This window comes from Mus pahari, chromosome 1 (genome assembly GCF_900095145.1).
Source record: "Mus pahari chromosome 1, PAHARI_EIJ_v1.1, whole genome shotgun sequence".
NCBI classification, from domain to species: domain Eukaryota; kingdom Metazoa; phylum Chordata; class Mammalia; order Rodentia; family Muridae; genus Mus; species Mus pahari.
In genome coordinates, this window is record NC_034590.1 from 23,434,638 (window position 1) to 23,445,588 (window position 10,951).

Below are 10,951 nucleotides of genomic sequence, written 5' to 3' on the forward strand. Positions count from 1 at the left end.
CCAAGAGTGGTATTGCTGGGTCTTCAGATTGATTTCTTTCCAATTTTCTGAGGAACCTCCAGATTGATTTCCAGAGAGGTTGTACCAGTTTGCAATCCCACTAGCAATGGAGGAGTGTTCCTCTTTTGCCACATCCTTTCCAACATGTGTTGTCCCCTGAGGTTTTGATCTTAGCCATTCTGACTGGTGTATGGTGGAATCTCAGAGTCATTTTGATTTGTATTTCCCTGATAACTAAGGACTTTGAACATTTCTTTAGGTGTTTCTCAGCCATTCATCAGTTGTGAATTCTTGGTTTAGGTCTATACCCCACTTATTGATTGGGTTGTTTGGTTTCTTTGGTGATTAACTTCTTGAGTTCTTTATAATTTTGGATATTAGCCCTCTATCGGATGTGGGGTTAAATGAAGATTTTTTTTCTCAATCAGTAAGTTGCAGATTTGTCTTATTGACTATGTCCTTTGCCTTACAAAAGCTTTTCAGCTTTATGAGGTCCCATTTTTCAATTCTTGATCATAGAGCATGAGCCATTGGAGTTCTGTTTAGGAAATTTCCCCCTGTGCCAATGAGTTCAAGGCTCTTTACCACTTTCTCTTCTTGAGATTCAGTGTATCTGATTTTATGTTGAGGTCTTTGATCCACTTAGATTTGTGCTTTGTACAAGGTGACAAATATGGGTCTATTTTCATTCTTCTACATAGAGACAGCCAGTTAGATCAGTATCATTTATTGAAGATGCTTTCTTTTTTCCATTGCATATTTTTGGCATCTTTGTCAAACATCAATTGACTGTAAGTGTCTGGTTTTATTTCTGGATCTCCAATTCTGTTCCACTGATCAACATGTCTTGCCTCCATACCAATACGATACAGCTGTTATCACTATTTCTCTGCAGTAAAGTTTGAGGTCTTGGAGAGTGGTTCCCCCAGCTGTCCTTTCATTGTTAAGAACTGTTTTTGCTATTCAGGGTTTTTTGCCTTTCCAGATGAATTTGAGAATTGCTCTTTCCATGTCTTTGAAGAATTGTGTTGGGGTTTTGATGGGGATTGAATTGAATCTATAGATTGCCTTTGGTAGAATGGCCATTTTTACTATGTTAATTCTGCCAATCCATGAGCATGGGAGATCTCTCCATTTTCTGAGATCTTCTTCAATTTCTTTTTTGAAAGAATGAAGTTATTGTCATACAGGTCAAGGCCCATACCTAAATATAATAAAAACAATGTACTGCAAACCAACAGCCAATATCACATTAAATGGAGACATACTTGAAACAATCCCACTGAAATCGGGGACAAGACAAGGATACCCACTCTCCCCATATCTATTCAATATAGTACTTGAAGTGTTAGCTAGAACAATAAGACAACAAAAAGAGATCAAGGGGATACAAATTGGTAAAGAGGAAATAAAGTTATCACTATTTGCAGATGATATGATAGTGTACATAAGCGACCCCAAAGATTCTACCAGAGAACTTCTCCAGCTGATAAACAACTTCAGCAAAGTGGCTGGATATAAAATTAACTGAAATAAATCAGTACCCTTCCTTTATACAAATGATAAACAGGCTGAGAAAGAAACTTGGGAAACAATTTCCTTCACAATAGCCACAAATAGTATAAAATACCTTGGGGTAACTCTAACCAAACAAGTGAAAGACCTGTACACTAGTAATATTTTTATGTCCTTTACCCTCTGTATAAATTACAAGACAATCCTTCTAAGCGACTTTGTACCATTCTGTGTCTAAGACTTTTGACTGACACAGGAAAGAAAAAAAAATAATCCCTCATCTGGCAGCATGCTTCAAAGAATGATCTATCAGATCAGGGATTAGTTTGAGTTCAACCTGACTGGTTCCCCTGCATGTATTTCCATTAAAGATTACTTTGATGCAGATGAAATACAGACAAGAAAAACATGCCTTCTTTGTCTGACACTTGCTTGCAAATACCCAAGAAGGGACTGGAATTATTTCACTAAATGTTGAATGTGCAAAGGAGACTGCTGAACTATCTTGTTTGTTTTGATTCTTATTGGTTTTCATTTAGGAAACGGTCTTCCTGTGCATCCCAGTCTATCATAATGCAAATGGTAGTCCCCCTGCCTCAGCCTCCCAACTGTTGAGACTATATACATGAGTCATATTCAAGTAAACCAAAATCTTGGGAGTTCATTCATTGTCCCAACATGGATTCTTTTATTTGCGTCTGGATTTTGTGTTGTTAGAAGTCTTCTAATTGACTTATAGGCTAAGTCCCACAGAGCTGAAAATAACTATATAAATTTGGAAATGGACAAGACCTTGGAAAGCATTATGTATAGTTAACTATTTTTCTCTAAAGAAAGCAGTTCACCAAAAGGCAAATGTTTCTTCAACACTTGATTCCAGCCAAGAGGTTGAGAAACGATTCCAAGGATTCCTGTCCATGTGGCTCAACCCCATTCAAGTAGAACACTTGTTCATGCACTTCTTAGTAGACAAAAGGCTCTCAAGAACATGCTGTGACAGACACACAGATAAGAGGCAGCAAGCTGAGTGAGTATGGAGAGGAGAAGAAAGAATGTGGAATCATGAAGCATAATTCAGTGTAAAACTGGAATCCAAGAAAGAATATTCTTTGCACGAAAAAGTGAAACTTTGGTAAAAATTCTAGATAGTACAATGACTGTCATGATGACCTTTCTGTGGCTGGGTGTTGGGTGTGTGTTAGGCTCTTTTTATAACAGAAAACAACTTTCTTTCCACTCATGAACAGATATATTAACACACATAAATCTAACACATTTGGCATTGATACTGTAGCTTTCTGGAAGTGTTAAAATTATTTTCAGATAGGAAGTATTTCAATGTTAATAGATTTTTCTATTCATCCTATTCACTGGTCAGAATTGTATTGTTTTTAATCAAATTTTGTCACTATGTACAGAGGTCAGACTTGTCCACAGCAGACAATAATGAACTGGGTATCTTAGATTGCTCTCTTTCCTCACCAACTCTTGCTTTCCTACCTAGAAGCGCTCTTTCCTCAATCTGCAGTAAAATACCCAGATCTGCATATTCTATAAATGAACATAGTTAACAATTATGACTAGTTCATAGAGTATCAGAAATGTATACCCATCATTAACCCATAGTGTAAGGTTTGTAGATAAAAGGTCACAGAGAACGTGGAGTCTTGACATTCCTGGATCTTGTTGGGTGATAGGCAAACCAAAACTCATGAGTTTGTGTAAGACTTCAGGATTCTAGCTGAGTACCTTTTCCAACAAGAAAGGATGGGCTGCCTGTGTAGTAAGAGGATCTGGAGTCAAGTGCAGACTGAATTTAACTTTGGGTGATGGGAGAGCAGGCCTCATAGGAAGAGATGAACTCTAAGTGACAAGAACTGTAGCAGGAAAAGGATCAGGAACCCCAGTGGAAGCTCAGCATCTTTAAGTAATGTTTGTAGGATGGTGCTTTCTTATGTTCAACCAAATTACCAAACTACCTGACATACATTTGCATCTGCATTTTGCACAGGATGACTGAACCTCAGAGTTAAACGTCTTCCAAAGTCATACAACAAGTCAATTTCAGAGTGGGGCTGAGCCAAGGGTCTCACTTATCTTAGGTTGCCTGGAACTTTCTCAAAGTAAGCTTTTCCTGAGAATGCCACCTCCCCTCCATGGGGAGGAAGAAGATAGACAAGAGTTAGGATTTTAGGAAATATGAAAATTTGAAAATAAGAGACACTAACATCTTTACCTATAAGACTATATATATCTCCCTTTCTCATTGTATCTCCTTCCCTAAGTAGTAACTTGATAATTGATATATATGGTGAATTGACTCTTATAGACCCTTAGCAACTGAGAATGAATGAGTGATAAGGTGAGATGATGGTTAAGGAATTACTAAACCTCGCGAAGTTTATGAAAGCTCTCTGATCAACATTTTCTGACCAATGTTTCAATATTTGCTAAGTCTAGGAGATGGTTTTGCAATAAGCTATCAGGAGGAGCCTCAGAACCTGGCCTAGGAAGACAAGTTCCCTGAAAGCTTACACACATGCAGAAGACAACAATAATGAATAATTAGAGTATTCTGCTAGTTGTTGACACCAAGAATTAAGATCAGGATCAAGGGACTACATGGAGGGATAGCTAGTGCAGATCATTTTGGTTCCTTTAATGAAAGAGTCTTTTCAAGAGGGCTAAGACAGAGACTGAAAAAGTGACCTTGGACGAACATTGAAATCTTCCAATGACATGCAATATGGCCAATAATGAAGGCATGCTCCGTTTTTCTCCTCCAGCTATGTGACATGCTCTGTGACAGTTAGGTGACCTGAGTCCCTTACTATGCTTGGTGATACCTTCCAATGTGTTATGTGTGTCAGCCTCATCCTTAATAGTCTGCGCTCTAAAACAGAGCTTCCAGCTAAATGTGGAAAAGCAGAATACAAGCTCACATAGCTAGAAAGCCTTATTCTGGTCCTGGAGTTAGCTGTGTAGCTTACTGGCTTGTAAGCCCTTTGCTTTGCAAGATGTAAGAGCCCTTGTCTTTCCTTGCATTTTATCAGAATTATTCTGCTGATGTGCACTATATGCTCCTTTCCCCATTATCTTTCTACCATCATAAAGAAGCAGTACCACAGTAGCTGTGGGGAGGCTCCTGTGCTCTTTCCTGCCTATTACTAATAACGCCCCTAGCTCTGTTCTCATTTCTGAGCCACTAATGTTTTCCAAGTCAGAACCCACACAGCTGGATATTCAAACTCCAGGTTAAATGTCCTTTTCTGACACATCACCTGTTTTGAATCTGATATGCTGCAAAAGTCATTCAAGATGGAGAAATATGAGATAATCAAACAGTTCATTTTCTTGGCCCGCTACTCACCTTTGGGAAAGGGGTTTGTGTTGAGTTCTGAAATCAACCTGTAGCAGCTTCAGCTCCTAAGGCAAGCACTGTTACAGTTTTTAGGGCATTAAGATTCCTGCAGAGCCATTTGTTTTTTGGTTTTTGTTTTTCCTCTCGGAGGAGTAGGGAAGTTGTTTGGGGCTAAGTTGGGAATGGTTTGATTGCCTCTGACATAAACATCTCTGGAGTATATTTTTTCCATGCCCAAGTAACCTCACAACCTCGAATCAAAGAAGGAATCAGACAGACTGTGTGCAGCTAGACTTCTCTTAAAGTGAAATTGAGTATGGTAATCACAGCTTTCAGAATTTGTGAAAATACCAATGTAAGAAAATTAGCTCTAATGCAGGCCTAGCCATGGAATCTTATTGAGAAAAGTCTTGTTCAAGTATGGAGCATTTAAATAATAAACGTATAAGGGGAAACACAAAGAAATCACAGAAAACTAGTATTTACAACGAGTAAAACAAGGCTTCTGTAATGACTCTGGATTTGAGCATGAAATTCTTTGGTTGATTTCTGGGCATTGTCTCTTGTCAGACTGTGAGCTTGTCTGATGATTTGCAGAAGTCTCTTGGGAAAGTATCTTTGCACTTGCTCAGTAGAGAACAACAATTGCAATATGCAAATAGGGTGCCTCTTCCTTTTGGATGCCTTGGGATATGTGTAATAGATTAAGTTGGCTTTGTGCAGAGCAAACAGGTCTGTTACCAAGAATATGAATAATGTCGGTTTCCATAATTGCTAACATCTGGCTTTCCATAAATCTGTTAAATTTCACGGAAGTAGAATTAGGTTTCTGTGTCATAAGTAAAGCAATTACATGCAACTCTGTAGGCAACGCAGCTCTGTACTGATTTGGAAGACCTTCCCTTCTGTAGTGAACGTTTGGGTTTTACAATGGGTTTTATTATGGACAGGAGGTTTGCTTGTCATTGTGTTCCTTTTTGTGAAGGGAAAGACATGCCAATGTCTTTGCCATTTTGTAACTTGAAATAGCCAAATACGAAGCTATCATTTCAGGAGTGGGAATTAACATTTTAGGGTGGGAATTAACTGCCAATTTTGAGATTATTTTAGAGAGAGCAAAAATTGGTAATGATTTGGTGGAAATTATATTTTTAGAAAGTTTCTAGATAGATTTATTAAGTGGTCCCCTTGGCCCTTTTCCTACGAAAATGATAGAAAAATGAAGTTGTTTTGGAGGGCCATGAGATTTTGTCTTCCTATTTCACTGTGACTACCTTTTTATATGTTTATTCTATTTAACATTAGAATCAAGGATATCTCAGACTATAAATCAGTAAGAAAACATTTTCCTTGAGGGCAAACTATTGGCTATTCCCTATGCTTGCTGAACACTCCAAAAATAAAATTTCATCAATATAGGCTATATAAAGAATATTTTTTTGTAAATTTCATGAATTTATATATTACATGATGTTATATAAATAGATTTCCTAAGCTGTTTTCTGCCATCTGGGGCACTGGGAACAGTGAACAGTAAAATGCAAGTTCTGCCCTCAATGAACTCACTGCCCATAGTAGTGTGCACATCAACTGATGGCCACTGGGGGAGAGTCAGGTTTTTTCTTTGGATGTGCCTCCTGGTAACCGTTCCATATTCCAGGAGATGGTCCTATACCTGGGCACTGACTACCTTTCAGTGGGTTTAAAAAAAGAGAATACATGAAGTTGGAAGGGAAAATGTTTCAGAGCAATGGGAAGAGTTTGTAAGAAGTGGGGATTTAGTTTAATCAAAATATAGTTTACTCTCACTTGAACTAAAAGATGAATTTAAAATCATACTATAACTCAGAATGGGTTATTTAGATAGACTTCCTTTATTTCCCTTTATAGAAGAGGATAAATAAAACTGAAGGCATTTCAAAAATGTTAGATGGAAACCTATTACTGTAGAAGCTTTCTACAACACATTCAGCATATATTTAAAGAGTTAAAGATGGAGTGACCCTATCATGGGCCAACAATATTTAAGAGACATCACAGAATAACAAATGAAAAGTTCAGTGCCAGGAATTGCCTCTTTTGGGTTGTTGGCAAGTGAGGCCCCATAGCCCCTCAAACATAATATATTAGGATATTAGGCACCATTTAGAAGTTGATGATAAGACCCTTCTTGCTGAAGATAGCACATATTGAATCATACAACACACAAAAAGTAAAGCTGCTACTCACCTAAAATGTTCATCCTTGTTAGTGAGATAGCCTAAGGTAGAAGATGCTATGTATGCTACTGGAGGAAAAAAAGTAATATTATTCTTACACAGCTATGAATATGAACCCTGGAATCTAAAGCTGTGTCCTGCATGACAAGACATACCCACTGGTGCAATAGTGGCGTAAATATTATGGGATGAACCAACCACTTTCTTCTTGGATTTAAAGGCTGTTTCAGAAAAATAAAACTCATATCTAATATTGATACTAGAGCCAAGGACATACGCAAGTCAGAGGCTCCAGGCGTTATTACTCCACTAACAAGACATGATATTAAACCAACTCCTAATGACTTATTGCTGTAACCATTGATTACTGCGTTTGTCCTCTTTTTGTATACACTAATTAGCACAGAGACCCCCCAAATGGGGCAAAGTGTAGAGAATTACAGACTGCAAAATGTACATATGTCGAATCTCCTCCTCCTAAGAGTCCACTATCATCATAATGTGGGTTTGGAAGAATAAGACATTGCTTCAAATTAGTATCCTATTTGGAGATTATCAACAGTGTTTTAAACATACATGCTCATTATATCAAGGAATAAACATTGCATTTTCATTATATAATCTATAATTTGGTTTTCATATGAGTCAAGATTTGTTACAACTTTGTTATACTGTTGGTATAACAGTAAAGGAGCTCTGGAGTAGAGACGAAGCCCAAGGGCATATGCTCTTAAGGTGAAGTGGCTGCTTTATTGTAAGCACTGAACTGAAAGGAAAATAAGATTCCAACTTGTATCTACTAACTGTTTTGACTCAGTACTGACTTTGCTTGTGAATAGTTAGAGGAAGTCTGAGGAGACAAAGGGGGTCCTAGAAAGGATCACTACACTATACAATGTGTTGTGAATGGCCTTCCTTAAGAATGTCATGAAATGTGCTTTGAAGATGAGAGAGTCCTTGCTGTGCTGAGTTAGAATCCAGGTATCAAAGTTTTCATCCTTTTCATGGCTTCCATTCATTGTTTATTAACTAAATTGTTTCCCTGAGACTTCAGTTGGTAGAACAAGAAGAGGAACTAAATCTTAGAAACAAATAAGTTCTAGAAATGATTGCTATGTAAGCTTAGTGGCAGAAGCCTACAATTGCAGATACTCTGTAGGACTATATAAGAGGATTTCACATTCAAGGTTAGCCTGGGCTCCTGAACAGGCAAGGCCAGCATGGGGAATGTCAGGAGACACTGCCTCAAAGTAAAAAGCATATAGAGGTTCGGGGATAGAGTCTGTGTAGCATGCACAAGACTGTAGGTTCAACCCCCTAGTGTCACAAAAAAAAAAAAAAAAATAGCAGCAAAACTACTTAATGTCTTCTTGTATTGTTGCCAGGAATCTGTTTTATAGCAATATGGTCCCTGCAGTCAGGAAGAAAACATAGGCCACAGATTTCCCATTATTTTCAAGTCATAATTGCTTCAAAACTCTAACACACTTGGGATAATTGCATCATTTTACACTCAGAATGTCAACTAAAAGTACTCAAGAGATCTATGTAAGATATAATGTTTAAAAATTAATCTTAGAGTCTAGAGTGTAAGTTGTGGAAAGTAAATAGAAACCACAAAAGCACTACAGTACTCTTTGGGTCTTGAGTTGGTACAGGATTACAAATCCTCTAGAAGTACTCCCCACTGTAGTACATGCTAGTTACACACCTACCTACACCTCACTTGCCCTGCTTTAAAAACCGAAGCTCACTCCTTTCTTGGGATCACTATAGCATAACTGATTCTTGAAAAGCAAGAGCTGTCAGGATATTCATTCATATGTGTATAAACACACATGAATATATATATATATATATATATATATATATATATATATCAGTAAAATTGCTGTTATGGCTTCAAGATTTCCAAAATTTGATTATATATATCTATATCTTCATCTCCTAATTTTTCCTGAATCCTTCCCATCTTTCTATCCACCCAACTTTGTTTTTTTTTTCCTCTCTCAAAAACAAAACAAAACTCCACAGAACAAATCTCAAAGAAAAAAAAAAACGACAACAAAAGACCAATATGAAAAAGATACCAAATAAAATGAAACCAAAATCCACAAAGGTATCATAACTGTCTTATGTCATGATACTGTTTTATATTTCTTTAAGTCACTCATCCCCTTTGACTCTTCCCACATTTCTGACTCTTCTTCCCCAGAGCTTCCTGATCCCTGAATGATGGGTTTGATGAAGATATCCCATTATGTACTGGGTATTCTAAAATCTATCCAACTACTCCTGAGCTAGGTACCTGCCCCAGGGGTATGGTTGATATACCTAGTAGATTCACTCTATTGTAGAAAGCTGGCTTTTTTTTTTTTTTTTTTTTTTTTTTTTTTTTTTTTTTTTTTTTTTTTTTTTTTTTTTTTTTTTTTTTTTTTGCCTCTTCCAGCAGCTATCAATTACAGAGAGCTTCTTTTTATTTTATTTTTTTTTTTTAATTTTTTTTTAAGATTTATTTATTTATTATTTGTAAGTACACTGTAGCTGTCCTCAGACACACCAGAAGAGGGCATCAGATCTCGTTACGGATGGTTGTGAGCCACCATGTGGTTGCTGGGATTTGAACTCAGGACCTTCAGAAGAGCAGCCAGTGCTCTTAACCACTGAGCCATCTCACCAGCCCCTACAGAGAGCTTCTTGATTAGGGGTGGGACTCTGTCCACTTCCCCTTCTCAGTGCTGGTACCAAGTCTGACTTGAACCTCTGCAGGCCTTGTACATTATACCATAGTCTCTATGAGTTCATCTGTGAGATATGAGTGCATCTGTTCTGCTGTGTCTAGAAAACACACTTTTCTTGGAGTCATCCATTCCTTCTGGCTCTTACCATCTTTCTGATTCCTCTTCCCCGAGCTTCCTGATCCTTAAAGGGAGGAGTTTGATGAAGATATTCCATTAAGGACTGGGTAATTCCAAAATCTCTTACTCTCTGCACACTGTCTAATTGTGAGCCTCTGTGTTAACTTCCAGCATCCTGCAAGGAAAAAAAAAAGCTTCGCTGAGGAGGGTTTATTATTTTATCCTAATGAAGTACAACTTCACACAGCTATTAGGGTGGGATTCAGATGAGATGACATTATTCTAACATTCTGCCTCCTACAAGATTCCTGTCTAGCGATCGATGGGCCTTGTCAATGGGTCTCCAAGTCATGTGTTCTGTTTCATCAGCTTTGTGACAGCAGTTTCTGGCATGTTCTTTTGTGTTACTTTTAATATCAGTCACATCTGTTGTGCCAATAGCCTTGTACATAATAGAGTTTCATCATCTGAATGGTATTTATAGACATGGCTAGAGATTAACCAAGGGAGTAGAAGATTCTGACAGACACAAGACAAGTGCCTTCCTATAAAGCTTAAATGCATATAGAAAGAAAGGCCAAGTACAATTTTTTTGATATGACACCAGCACCAATGAGCAGAAGTTGCTGGCTAAGGTATTTGATCTAAATGTAATGAATAAGTTTCTTTTAAAGTAGCCATTTACAGGCAAAACTGACAGCCTTTCAAGCTTGGCTGTCAGGAAAGGGCTCAAAGGAGATTAGGCAGGAGTGTGTTTGAGACATCGAGGTCACTCAAGTTTGAACTGTCAGGTACAGTGACTGGACTTATCTGATTTCCCTATTAGGCTGTCAGTGAACACAATATTCAATATGCTTGTCTTTATCAGCATCTAAGCCATACGTTCTGGAGCCCTGAATTTTTTTTTTTTTTTTTTTTTTTTTTTTGATTTTTTTTTTTTGTTTTTTTTTGTGTAGCCCTGGCTTTTTGACCATTAGGATGCTAAGTATTTTAATATC

The 10,951-nt window shown here is 37.5% G+C and overlaps 1 protein-coding gene across 1 annotated transcript in view; it reads left to right on the plus strand.

Annotated features, from left to right (window-relative positions):
* Positions 1–10,951, plus strand: part of Nell1 (neural EGFL like 1) — an 827,697-nt gene that overhangs the window by 797,633 nt on the left and 19,113 nt on the right. The gene's annotated exons all lie outside the window — the stretch shown is intronic.